The sequence below is a fragment of the Lissotriton helveticus genome, chromosome 3_1 (genome assembly GCF_964261635.1).
Source record: "Lissotriton helveticus chromosome 3_1, aLisHel1.1, whole genome shotgun sequence".
Lineage (NCBI taxonomy): Eukaryota > Metazoa > Chordata > Amphibia > Caudata > Salamandridae > Lissotriton > Lissotriton helveticus.
Genome location: NC_136061.1, coordinates 2,013,006,058 through 2,013,020,566, shown reverse-complemented (window position 1 = coordinate 2,013,020,566; position 14,509 = coordinate 2,013,006,058).

Genomic DNA, 14,509 nt, shown 5'->3' with positions numbered 1-14,509 from the left:
TGACTGATGAACAGCATAGTGGACTGAAAAGTGAAGGCAGATTCCGGGGAGTTGCTGATGGGAAAGATGAGTTGGAAGTCGTCTGCATAGATGAAGGTGCAGACTTCACGTTCTCTCAACGCTCGGATGAGCGGAAGAAGGTATAGATTAAATAACACGGGAGAGAGTGAGGAACCCTGAGGGACCCCACAGGAAATGCTCACTCTAGGAGCAGTAAAGGGTGTGGTGCTGACTGCCTGGAATTGATTCTCCAAAAAAGAGTTAATCCAGTTAAGGGCAGGTCCCGTGATTCCCGCGTCTCTGACACGGTCAATCAAAAAATGATGGTCGCCCGTGTCAAAGGCCGCGGAGAGGTCAAACAGGACCAGGGCCTGCGGAGAGCCGGAGTCAACCTTGTCACGCAGATGGTCTAGAACTGAGAGGATCCCAGCTAAGCATGGGCGGATTTTGCGGATCCACGATTCGCGGATTTAGCGGATCCACGGATCGTGGATCCGCAAAATCCGCGGATTTAGCGGATTTGCGGATTTGGGGGCGGGGCTTCATCGAGTGTGTGGGCGGGGCCAAACGGACGGGGCTTCCACGCGAGCGCACATGCCTCTTGTGTGTCTAAAAGGTCAGAGACCGATCAGAGCAGCATCACAGCGGATTTTCGATGATATATTTGGGAAGAAGGCACATCTGCCCAGCCTCCCAACGCTCACGATTTTTTTTGGGCTGATTAATGAGTCACTGCATTTGCGCTTCAACTAGTTCCAGCGACCAAGTGTGTGTTACTATGCAATCGCGCCGAAGTGCGCAGGGGTCCCTTGAGTGAAATGTCCATCATAGTGGGTAAATGGCGGGAAGACGGTGCACACCTCGAGTGTGTGGGCGGGGCCAAACGGACGGGGCGTCCATGCGAGCATGCCTCTTGTGTGTATAAAAGGGCAGAGACCGATCAGAGCAGCAGATTAATTTTTGGGCTGATGAATGAGTCACTGAATTTAAGCTTCAACTAGGGCACATGCTTTATTGATATCTGCAAGTGTTTCCTGTTGAGGTTTATTTTTTTGTGCCAGGACCGTCGTGCCCGAATGAACCCTGCCCTTCATATTTATTCAAGAAGACACCACCGTTGAAATAATTTACGATGGCGCCGGCAAGCTGCCAGCGCCATCCTGCAATAGTTACTTAATTAGCTTCAACAGGAAGCTCCAACTGTTAAAATAAAGCAGGCGCTCGAGCCCCTGCTGTATCTTATCTATTAGAGCTTCCTGTTGAAGCTAATTAAGTAACTATTGCAGGATGGCGCTGGCAGCTTGCCGGCGCCATCGTTAATTAGGCTCGCTTGAACTTTTGACCACAAAATCCGCTCCGATCGCGGATTGCGGATTTTCGGTAAATCCGCGAGAGTTCGCGGATCGCGGATTCACCGAAAATCCGCAAAATCCGCGATCGGAGCGGATTTTGCGCTCATGCTTAATCCCAGCCTCATTAGAGTGAGCCGGGAGAAACCTAGCTTGGTTGGAATCAAGAAAATCACAATCTTCCAGAAACTCAGTGAGACATCTTGTGACATGCGTTTCCAGGACCTTGGCAAGAAAGGGTAAGAGGGAGATCGGGCGATAATTTGTTAATAGTTGGGGGTCAGCCCCGGGGCTTCTTCAGAAGGGGAATGACAATGGCCTCCTTAAAGGTGGTAGGGACGACACCCTGAGTGAGTGATAAGTTTAAAAGATGAAGTGCAGGGCTAGGAAGGGTAGTGAAGATTTCTTTCAGGATGCTAGCAGGGCAGCAGTCTGTAGGAGAGCCTGACTTGACTTTAGAGAGTAGGTCCAAGAAAGCCAGCTCGGTGATGCTGGGAAATTGCGAAATGGTGGAATGGTTTTGGACCACGATGGGACAGAGCGGGGTGTTAATGTGAGAAGGAATGCTAGCCTTTATCAATGCCATTTTTTTGATAAAAAAGGAGTTCAGGGAGTTACAGAACTTTTGCGAAGGGACGGGTCTAATGGAGACTCTGTCAGGGTTGGACAACTCATTTACTATAGAAAAGATCTCTTTAGTACGTTTGGAGGTGGACAACATTTTGGAGAAATAAGTGGGTTTGGCAGTCAAGATGGATTTTTTATAGAATAGATAGTTGATATATAAGTATTTGTCTTCAGGAAGATACTTGCGTCTCCAAGTTCTTTCTAATTGCCTTAAGCCTAATTTCTGAGTTTTTAATTCATCAGAAAACTACTTATGAGCGTCATGACGACGAGGGGCAAGTGCTTTCTTGAGGGGCGCAAATTGATTGCTAGTGGCAAGCAGCCAGCCGGTGAGCTGTTCGGCAGCTAGATTGAGAGAGGAATTAAGAGAAGGAAGGGAGTTGGTAAGAAAGCTATGAAAGGATGTTTTATCATTTATCTTCCAGTTTCTGTAAGTGCCTCCTCCAGGGCGAGATGATTTGACCGAGAAATTGTCAAAAATTGTGAATTTAATAATATAGTGGTCGGACCAAGTGCAGGGGAATACAGACACAGGCAACAAGGCTAAATTAACAGACCAAACTTGGTCAAGAATCTGCCCCTTCATGTGGGTGGCCGTGGTCACTTGTTGTGTCGTGTATTTCTATAGGTTCTGAATCAGTCCCCCTATTCCTGACCCTATTCTGGTTAAACTAACTATCAAGTTAACTAACAGTCAGCCCATGAGGCAAGAAATCCCCCATGATGCAGATACCGTTATCTGACGCAGTCACACTACGGCACAGGAACGTGTTATCTGATTAGGTCATAACGCTTGAGATCTAATTAGACAAGCGACATTCCTCCAGCCCCTGATAAGGCATACGACGTTCTCATAACAAATCAAACCTATGACAACCTGGAAAATCCGTGCGGCCATTGTTTTGATTTCACAGAGAACTTTTGCAAAAGAATGTGCTAACGAGCAAGTCGTATGACATCTTTATTGACGTACCTATGTCCATCCGTACGTCAATCTCGGCACCTTTAAGGTATAAATATTGCCGACCTTGCCCTATGCAAGCAACACGCGTGGTGACAAGACGGAGCAGCCATACTTGCCGAAGCCGAGAGCAGAAGCAGACCCCGCTGGCGCAGCCCCGCCTTCCTGACGCGCTGAGAGACGCGCTGCTATCTCAAGCCGAGAGACCCAGCACCGGCGCTTCTGGGTAGCCCTCGCAGGCAGCCTGGAATATCGAGAGCAGAGAAAGAGATACCATTCCTCATTCATCCTAAATTCCAGGTACAGAACTGAATAACCCCTCACAGAGAATTCTTTAGTTATTCACTTGGCAAAAACAAACTTAACTTAAACTGTAACTTTCTATTCCCGCCCACGCATTAGACTTAGGTCAGGTACACGGGGTAGGCGTATTTAGAAACACCAGTTGAGTACGTTTAGTCAAATGTATATGTGTATGTAAATATATTTTAATCATTTTTAACATCATATGGCTCAGAAACCATATCAATGTTTTTACAGTATTATTTTATACTATAGCTTTTAATGTATGCACTTTACTTAACTATAAGTATTGCAATAATATCGATCCATTTCTCATGTATGAGAAAAGAGACTGATCAATAAATAACATCTTTTATTGAACACGCCCGTCTCTTCCTTTTCTCTACATTCTGATGAGACTAAGAATGCACGTACTGACTGAGTAAAATAATTGCCTTGTGCTCACACGACTCTTGAGATTGACTCTTGATTAGGGGAGAGCAAAGTTGTCATGTTCTATGGTTGTCAGAAACTAAATCCCTTCTTGTCTAATCAGGGGAGTTAATTCCTTCCTTGAACATTCGAGAAAGTTTCTAGCGAACTCTGAGCTTAGCTGGCAAACCCAAAAATTAAGTCTAGCATCGACAGTAGTAGACCTAGTTAACGTCTGGCCTAGGCCTTTACTGCTGTAGGTACTATTCCAATGCGCAGAGCCTATTGGGAAAATAGGAGCTACACTACATGGCGCCCAACGTGTTTGGAAAGGGCGATAAAACTAACGTAAGACATTTAGAGTAACTCAGTCGTGCTCTCTCACTCAGACCCCTTTTCCCAAATACTCCAAAGACGTCTGGAGTGGGTGAAAGGTTATATCCTCCAAAACCTCGCAGGAGGGAACTCCGATGTATGGTTCTTGGTCAAGTCAACGTTGAAGGATAAACAGTTCCAAAATATTGTGCATCAAATCTTTGTTCCATAAAGAAACCTGATCTGCAAATAGACATAATATCATCCTGTCTGTAAAATGGGAGACAGTGATGAAGAAAGAGAGGCAGTTAGATTAGCAGCTGAAATAGCAGCAGCAGATACTGCACTAAAGGATGCAGACGCGGATATAATACTCATTCCGGTCAGCAAAAGAAGATCTATAACCTTAAAACTTATAGAAAATGGACTGACACCTAGAGGTGGCACAGTCATATTCGTAATCGAGGCACATGAATATCGGCAGACAGAGGTATACTATACATGGATACATTTTCCAGCAGCAAATGCTGTAACAAAGTACTTCCACTATTACAAAATAGAGGTTCCACCCGACATTTACACTCCTTTCGAGGAGGTGGAAGTACCACTCAAATTCCAAGAGCATTTGCTCTTATTTGATGGCGCCCTAATACATAACAATCACATTACAAGGCTCGGTCCTTTAGGAAGACCAGGAGCAACGTGGCCGGTCTTAGCCGGATACACACCACGCCCAGACATCGAAGGAATGTCTACAGCAGAGCTGTTAATACAGCTAAAACAACTACTAAAAATTCATAGACAATTAGTTCAGTATGTAATGCGGACTTCAACAATTCAGCCAGCGATTAAACTTCCACAGCTGACCCCTCACCAGGGGAACACAAATAAAATTACACCACAGAACATCCAATCCTGCCTAGGTAAAGTTCCAGCTAAACGGGAACAAATACCATTCTGGTTGGCACAGAAAATCACCCAAATAGAGGCGGTGTTTCCTGACACCACCCCGCTGGAAAAACACAGGATTCTGACTATATGTCTCCCAATGGGAATCGCACCACACATTGAGGACTGTGACACTTGGGGTACAGTCTTTGCTTCCATCTACACAAAAACGCACGGTGTTCCATCCATTTCGGTAATACCAGATGTGCTAAAACAAATTCAAGATGAATACGGTCCAGAACCTGCTTTAACTCTTGGTATGAAATTACTAAAAGACTTCAAACAGGTCTCGGCTATATTACTAGCCAACATAAAAGGTGAAGCAGCAAACGTGGCGATCCGCCAGAGGTTAAAAGAGACAGATATAGCAGACCAACCAGCTGAAATTGCCAGAATCATAGAAAAATCCTATGAAGAACTAGGCAGAGATAGTCTAGGTGGAATACCAGTAAAACCGCAACTGACTACAAGTCCAGAAAAAATATGTTTTAATAATAATAATTCACCAAAAAAAAACTGGGATGGAAACAAACAATCCAATCCTAAAGAAAAGAAATTCCAGTCCAGAGGAAGGTCTCCTAGGCGAAGAGAGAAATCTCCAAACCAAAGACAGAGGTCACCGCAGAGTGACCCCTCTGGGAATAGATATAACCTTAGAAATAGGGATAATATTAAAAAACCTGATAGATATCAAGACATTGATACACGTCCCTCTCAATCTTTTCAGACTTCCTCGCAGAAATCGGAAAGAAGAGGACGATCAGAAGAGCACGCCAAGTCCAAAGACAAGGAACCTGCTCAACTTAAAAAGAAATTACAATTTCCAAAAAAGAAGGTAGCCAGTATCAAGGTAGTTAAAATGCCGAGAATACTGAGGACACAACTGAAAAACGGAGAGTGGGCTCAGACAATGCTAGACAGCGCAGCAGAGGTGAGCATAGCTCGCAAAGTCCTTATGAATCATCTGGAGACAGTGGACACGAATGAATACCTTCAAGTGGAAACTGCAGACACCAGAGTTAGCAAGCCCCACAAGATATACGAGATAACATTACGTATAGAGGGAGATAAGACTAGGAAAATAAGGGGAATATTTTGGGATAACCTCTCAAAGGGTTATGACATCCTTCTAGCTGAAAAAGACTGGCCACCAGAGTTTGTCAGGGAGTGCCCTCATGGCGAAGAAGTAATTATGCCTGCCTTCTCGAATCAAATACCGATTCATAAAAAATACACACTTGCTAGAAAGTGGGCAGTGGCCTTAGCACCTGCTTTATATAAAAATCATGTAGGATGGGATGAGGATTCTTCTCCTCACAAAATCCAGTTAAAATCACAACCAACTGCACAAAGGCAGTATCCAATTAAGCAAGAAGCTAAAAAAAAAGTAAATGAAATACTAGATCAGCTAGAATACCAGGGGGTGATTGAAACTTGCACCTCACAAATGAACAATCCTTTGTTTCCGGTCTCCAAACCAGACAATTCATATCGTCTAGTTTTGGATTACCGACACCTTAACACATGTTGCAAAACCTTTGCAGTGCAAAACTCACACAGTGCTGCACTAATGAATAACATAGTGCGCAAAAAATACAAAACTACCTTGGACATTTCCAATGGATTCTTTTGTCAAAACATAGCACCAGAGAGCAGATCTTTAACTGCATTCTCAGTAAATGGCACTCAAAAACAATTCTGTCGGTTAGCCCAGGGGTACAAGAACAGCCCGGGGGTATTCTCAGCGAGAGTAACAGAATTACTACAACTATATGATGATGAAGCATTATCTTATGTCGATGACATTTACTTAACAGATGATGACTTGGAGACTCACTTGAAAAGGGTGAACACCATAATACTTGGGTTCGCTGCAGAGGGTTACAAATTCAACTTCAAAAAGTCCAGAATTGCCCATCTGACGGTCCTATTCTTAGGATATGAGTTATCAAGTAAAGGTAAAAGCCTGGCAGACAATTTCCTAGAGAAATGTGCCGTAATCCAAGCTCCTAAAACACTAAAAAACCTACAGTCAATTCTAGGCTTCCTAAATTTCGGAAGAACATACATTGCAAATTACGCAGAAAGGGTCAAACCCCTTTATGATCTAATTAAACCAGACTTTAAAAGATCCAGTTGGACTCAAACACACACAGAAATTTTGAGATCCTTACAAACAGACATGCTAATTAAAACAAAATTAGAAACACGTGATAACACACGCAACCTTGTGATCCGAGTCATCCCAGGGAGATGCGGATTCACATACCTGACTTCTAATGAAGGAGAAAAGGTACCAATTGCATTCAAATCACACTTGTATACAGAAGCTGAACAGAAATTCAGTAATACAGAAAAAATAATTCGTGCAGTTCAAACCGCAATAGCTAGAGAAAAAGACATAGCTGACGGTAGACATATCACAGTCAGAACAGCAGAATCAGCCTTTGAGGCACTAACAACACTGTGTAATTTACCAACAACAACATTGAATCCGGAATGGATACAATGGGTGAATTCAATCACAACGGACAAAGTATACTACTACTTTGATCCAGAACTAGAAGAATTGAAAAATCTAAAATATGAAAAGACGTATCCTCTGCCAATCGACATTCTGCCTCTACGACATTACGCCTGTGTAATCTATACAGACGGACATGCTCAACCCTCCGTTTGGGGAGAACATGCATACAATCCCACATGTGAGATTACAAAAGAAGTGTGGCGCGGAGGTAAACTAAGACCTCTATTAACAAAATCACACTCAGTAGAAACTAATTCAGAACTACAAACTGAAATAATAGCTTTGAAAATGGCGCTAGATAATGCGGATCGCGAATTCCCGACACTTATAGTGTCAGATTCATATTACTGCGTCAAAGCATATAATAAGGATTTGCAGACATGGATTCAGAACGGTTACAAAGATGACACAGATGCACCAATAAAGCAGAGACTACTCTGGGAACAAGTAGCTCTTTTGAAAAAAGAACTACCAAAGACTCACGTGACACACTCACTGAGTCATCAGCGTGATGGCGTTCACGTTGTGGGGAATTCATTGGCTGAAGCAGCCGCAGCGGCAGCCACTAAATCGGCTCCCGTAGATCGAAAAAAGCGTACATTAAAATACATTGACGGTGAAACATTGCTGGCAGTGAAAACGTCATCAAACGGCGACTGCTCAGCACTACAGATCAACTATCCACTCAATTATACATACATAATCGATGCAAACTCCGTCCCTTTTGCTCGAATCCCTGGAGTGGGGGATAGAGTGATTCCAAACATGGACAGGAGAAACTTGTTAATCGCAGACGCACACATGGGCGAGGGTCACAGACACCTTAAATTAAAAGATTCTCTGGAAGAATTACAATCACGGTACTGGTGGCCAGGCATGAGCCTGCACTACACCATGTTTGTAAAAAACTGCCCAAACTGCAACAGAGATCGCAGTGGGGAGAGAAGCAGTTTAATACCTCGTCGAATCAAGGCAGATAATATTACCCGCAAAAAGAATGGCTTGCGATTAACATATACAGGCTAGTTTCCACTTATAATGTAGATCCACAGCACTCGGCTGACGTCCGTACTATTATACAAGATTTGCGAGTCTAAATGGCATATACGCTAAGAGCATGCTACGTTCGACCATTGTTTTCACTCAGGCAATCCAGTCTGGGGGGGAAACATGGCCAAATGAGCACAGCCCAGCGGGAATCTTATCACTTCCTTCCTGAGGGTATGGGATGGTGTAAAGAAAAAACCAAGGCAGAAAGCAATCTATAATAGAAAGGATATTAGGTTCGGGAGCTGGGTGGGTCAAACATCTAATAAGTGTCCAACGTAGTCTAAATAACTTGCCAAGAAATTCTCTGAAGGGATTCAGTCCGTACGAATTATTATTCGGAACTAGGATGTTGATCTCTGACCTTGATAGTCAGACTTCAGTGGTAATAGAAAAAACCTTTGATGTCAAAGACCGTTTGGCTATTTTGCAGGACTTAAACAAAACAAGAAAAGACCTGAGCAACATACAGTTGAAACAACAGCCAACAACCACTGAAGAATCACCACCTGTCCCAGCAAGACCTGTCTGGATTCCAAAAGTCGGGGATCTAGTCAGGGAGAAGATCGCGGTAAAGAAGGAATTTGGGCCTTCTTACAGAAAAGCAGTTCCTGTCTTGTCTGTCAACGGGACAAGATCAGTTGTACTACCGCCACTTGCTGGTAAAAAGGAGAACCGAGTTGTATCCATCGACCTGGTAAAACCACAACATGTGGGCGATAACAAACAGTAGGCCAAGTGGACTCCCAATAAGTAGTAGAACACCAAGGTTTGCTACCAGTACAGAGGTCCTATCAAAGAGGCTCATCACATTCGAAACGCCTACAGAAGAACAACAAGGACTATGCAACAATGCAATAGAACTAAGACCTCTGAAAACCCAAATAAAAACATTTAGCAGAGACACACCAATCTATACTGAAGTACCAAGTGACAATGCAAAAAACAAAAATCCTGAACCAATTGGAACAATTGACAGAACTGCATCTGGTTACTTCATCAACTTCGATGATTCCTCTGAAGGCTTCAGTGAACCAAAGACACAGCCATCATCAAAATCCTTTAAAGACAAAGCTAAGGAACTTTTGAAACAACTGAAAGAAACATATCTGGTTTCTCCATGGATTGAATTTTGGGTGGGTTTTGGTGCATTTATCCTCATACTTTGGCTCATCATGGTATTTACTTTGGGACGCTTCATTGAGGGAAAATATGCTAAAATGGACACAGCAAGTCAGAACATCAACTTGGTCCTCAAACCACACACATCTTCACACGTCGAGAAAAGAGAACTTTCTCCAGAACTTTCTTCAGCCAACTTCACAGCCAATCCGATACCTGGTGGGGTAGCCTGGGACAACACTGACTATGAAATTTATGGTCCGGTCGAGATCCTGAAATATCCACACCAAATCAAGATCTCCTTGAGTGACTTTGCAAAACCAAACTCATTTGCTGATGATTGGGACTTTGAAAGTATTAACAATATGATGTCTGACTTAGTAATGTCTGCTAAATTTACAAAACATGATTATTTGCAAGGTTCTACAAATTATGATAGTATGTATTGCTATAACCATTATGGTAACCATTTCTTGCATAAATCTGCACAACCTAGAAATGTTTTAAATTATAATCAATGGGAACATTGTGCTACACCTCCAAAAGGGAGCTCTAGAACCGTTTATGACAAATATTCATATTTTTCAGGTTTTAACATAACTAATGCTGAAACATTTTATTACAAATTGTCAAACAAGACAGGGATGAAAACCATGATAACCAACACAAAATTGATATATTCAGATTCATTCTTTGAAAAAATGAATACTTTTGGATTTGATTATTGGGACAAAAATGTTGATTTGAAAAGTGTTTGGGGTACAAAAGAATGGCAAGTACAGGGTTTAGAAGCTTTGTTTAGAGCCTGCATGATCCCAGAACAAATGATATTTTTAAATGACACTGTTCAACAAACCACCTGTCTTGGCTTAGCCAAAATCAAAGATTTAATTAAACCGTCTATTCCAAAGCCAACAATGTTTAGCAATAGCTCTGATACAGATGAAGAGATAGACGTAAACCATATACTAAACCAAAACAGAACACATCCTGATTGGAAACAATGGTTGATCTGGCCCACAGATACAAATAACTGTCAAGATAGATTCCTGAATAAAACACAGGGTTTCAAAATGACCAGGCCAGACCCTAGATATCCCCAAAGACATCACCCAGGGATAATAACAACCTACAGTGTGGGCAAATTATGCCTTCAATGGCTACAGACTTCCACACTGCCTGAAATTAAGCAACACCTAACTTTACTTACTGATGGTGCTGACTTGCGTGATTTCATACTGGGACCACGCAAACAGCGTCAAAAGCGTTTCATAGCAGCCTCTGTATATGCAGCATACAATGAGGCCTGGAAGGTTACTCAAATTGAGACAGCAGAAAGAATACGGGAAATTGACCGTATCAATTTGGAAAAATCACTTTCTGTAGTGGACAATGGGTTAATGACTCTGTCCTCCAGAATTTTTTCATTGGACAGCATTGTGTCTTCAGCAATCGATATATTATCGCAAGACTTACTGTTATTACAACATGGTCAGTCACAATTGCGTTCCATTGTACAGCTTGGCTGGACGTTACAAAATCTGCGTTCAGGCTATGTGCCTTGGCGTTTAATCAACACAACGTCACTATTCCAAATCTTTAACCTTACTGATAGACAAATCGGTATGGCGCAAAAGGGTGCTGATTATACAATCTTGAGCATTGAAAAACTAGAAAGATTACCAATGACAATGTCAGAACGACCTGTCAGTGAATGGATAATACACGGAATCATAAATATTCCAATCTCAACCTTCAGGTTTCAATACTGCCAAAAATATATACAGGCTGGCATGTACGAGAAATTGGGAAAGGGGTACCTTAAAACAACTTGGAACCTGCCCTATTCACATGCATGTGTCAGTAATAAAGGACAGAAAGTGTTTCTTAGTGGCAACAATTGTGCTATGTCACTAAGCGGCACGCTTCTGTGTAACGGAATTAGTTTGCATGGAGCCTGTGAAGGGAATTCATACAACCTTTCATGTCACCAGCAAGGCGCACCTGCAACTGAAATAGAACCATTCTTTCAAAGACTCTATAATGGGAGTTACATTCTTATTGTAGACCGCAGATGTTGCAGTCTTATGCCCGGGACTCCTTATCAAGTAACTACAACAGCGAAGGTCAAGTGCTGTGGACGTTCTTTGTTCCCCAGCTCCTTTCCAGACAGGGAGGCAAGGGCATGGCCCAGTTTGAAAATTACTTCTATTCGAATAGACACTTTAAGCAGAATGAAAACAGTGCTTCTTCAGACGCCTACAAGGCTCACGTCATCAAAAGAAACGTATGATCTACAAGTCGCAAGGACGACTGCAGAGATACATACATTTTTATCAACTAATTCCCCCGTACATTTCGCGGAAATCCTGAGCGAAATCTTAAATATTTCTGATACCACTGGGGTCTCAAAGGTATTTAAGACAGTATTTTCGATGGCATTAACACCATTCAAAGCCATACTGGGTATTTTTCCAGATTTCGTCCATTCGATTTTTGGCGGACTTCTCCTGATCCTGGGACTAATTGCAGGAATCCTATTCCTAGTCCTTATTTTTCGTTATGGCAACCCATGTCACAGATCAAACTCTCGCGACAATGGAAGATACGATCCTAGCCATTGGATACCGGGACCGGATATCAAAAATCCTGGGACTTTCCCGGCTTAGAGACCTAAACATGACTTGGTTTCTATCATTTCGACCAATGTGGCAAAGGTGTGTTTTACCTGTACTAAGGTGTCTGCTATGCGGAGAAGAATGCGTGTTAGACACCTGTCTGACGCTACAATCGGATGCGCCGGTGGATGCAGATACACTGTTGGTTCCTACCAAGGTTCACGCTTTGTGCTGCCCTCAAAGGCTGCCAATCCTGATGACGGCATTCCTGGAATCTTCACCACTACGATTGAAGAGTAGTGAAGTTCAAGATGAAAGCAACATCGAACAGGTACGACCTTCTGTCAGCAATGCAAATCAGAATGTCAATGGAGACAATCATGCGCACGAATGCATGGTTACCCCTATTTCCGACTTAGTGGAACTTTCCCATGAAGCTGTTGACAGTTTTTTCGAAAGCCTGAATGATATGATGTTCTCTCCGGAACAGAAATAGAGACTTTTGAGTAAACTCGCACACGGCGTTCCCTGAATTCGGCCTTCAACTTTAAAAATAAAGTCACATGAACAATTACCATCCAGTTCACGGACAGCAATTTTTTCAGCATGCCCCTTAAAATATTTTTCTACATATTTTTTCCCGGGACACTGATCTTCTGCTTAAAGTAAGAAACTATTCCTAGAGAAATAAGATTTCTATTTTTAGATACTTTATATAGACTTTAGCTGCCCGCTGGTAGGTTCACAAATATTTTATTATGTGATGAAATGGTCTCGGACTTCCTTTCTGTATAGCCATATTAAGAGCCATTTCATGTGTATTCCTCATATACCAAAAGCAATAATGCATAACAATGCGTGTTTACTTTTGCATTTAATTCATAGCTTAAGTGCATACAATATATATGACTGCAATTTTTCAGTATATTTGAAAATTTCGAAATGCATTTATGTATTTTGGGGTGGTAAGGTATACACTATACTCTATAGTATGTTGTACTATGTTATACTATGCATAGATTAGTAGATATGACCATAGTTAGCGTGGAGTGGGTGTCGTGTATTTCTATAGGTTCTGAATCAGTCCCCCTATTCCTGACCCTATTCTGGTTAAACTAACTATCAAGTTAACTAACAGTCAGCCCATGAGGCAAGAAATCCCCCATGATGCAGATACCGTTATCTGACGCAGTCACACTACGGCACAGGAACGTGTTATCTGATTAGGTCATAACGCTTGAGATCTAATTAGACAAGCGACATTCCTCCAGCCCCTGATAAGGCATACGACGTTCTCATAACAAATCAAACCTATGACAACCTGGAAAATCCGTGCGGCCATTGTTTTGATTTCACAGAGAACTTTTGCAAAAGAATGTGCTAACGAGCAAGTCGTATGACATCTTTATTGACGTACCTATGTCCATCCTTACGTCAATCTCGGCACCTTTAAGGTATAAATATTGCCGACCTTGCCCTATGCAAGCAACACGCGTGGTGACAAGATGGAGCAGCCATACTTGCCGAAGCCGAGAGCAGAAGCAGACCCTGCTGGCGCAGCCCCGCCTTCCTGACGCGCTGAGAGACGCGCTGCTATCTCAAGCCGAGAGACCCAGCACCGGCGCTTCTGGGTAGCCCTCGCAGGCAGCCTGGAATATCGAGAGCAGAGAAAGAGATACCATTCCTCATTCATCCTAAATTCCAGGTACAGAACTGAATAACCCCTCACAGAGAATTCTTTAGTTATTCACTTGGCAAAAACAAACTTAACTTAAACTGTAACTTTCTATTCCCGCCCACGCATTAGACTTAGGTCAGGTACACGGGGTAGGCGTATTTAGAAACACCAGTTGAGTACGTTTAGTCAAATGTATATGTGTATGTAAATATATTTTAATCATTTTTAACATCATATGGCTCAGAAACCATATCAATGTTTTTACAGTATTATTTTATACTATAGCTTTTAATGTATGCACTTTACTTAACTATAAGTATTGCAATAATATCGATCCATTTCTCATGTATGAGAAAAGAGACTGATCAATAAATAACATCTTTTATTGAACACGCCCGTCTCTTCCTTTTCTCTACATTCTGATGAGACTAAGAATGCACGTACTGACTGAGTAAAATAATTGCCTTGTGCTCACACGACTCTTGAGATTGACTCTTGATTAGGGGGGAGCAAAGTTGTCATGTTCTATGGTTGTCAGAAACTAAATCCCTTCTTGTCTAATCAGGGGAGTTAATTCCTTCCTTGAACATTCGAGAAAGTTTC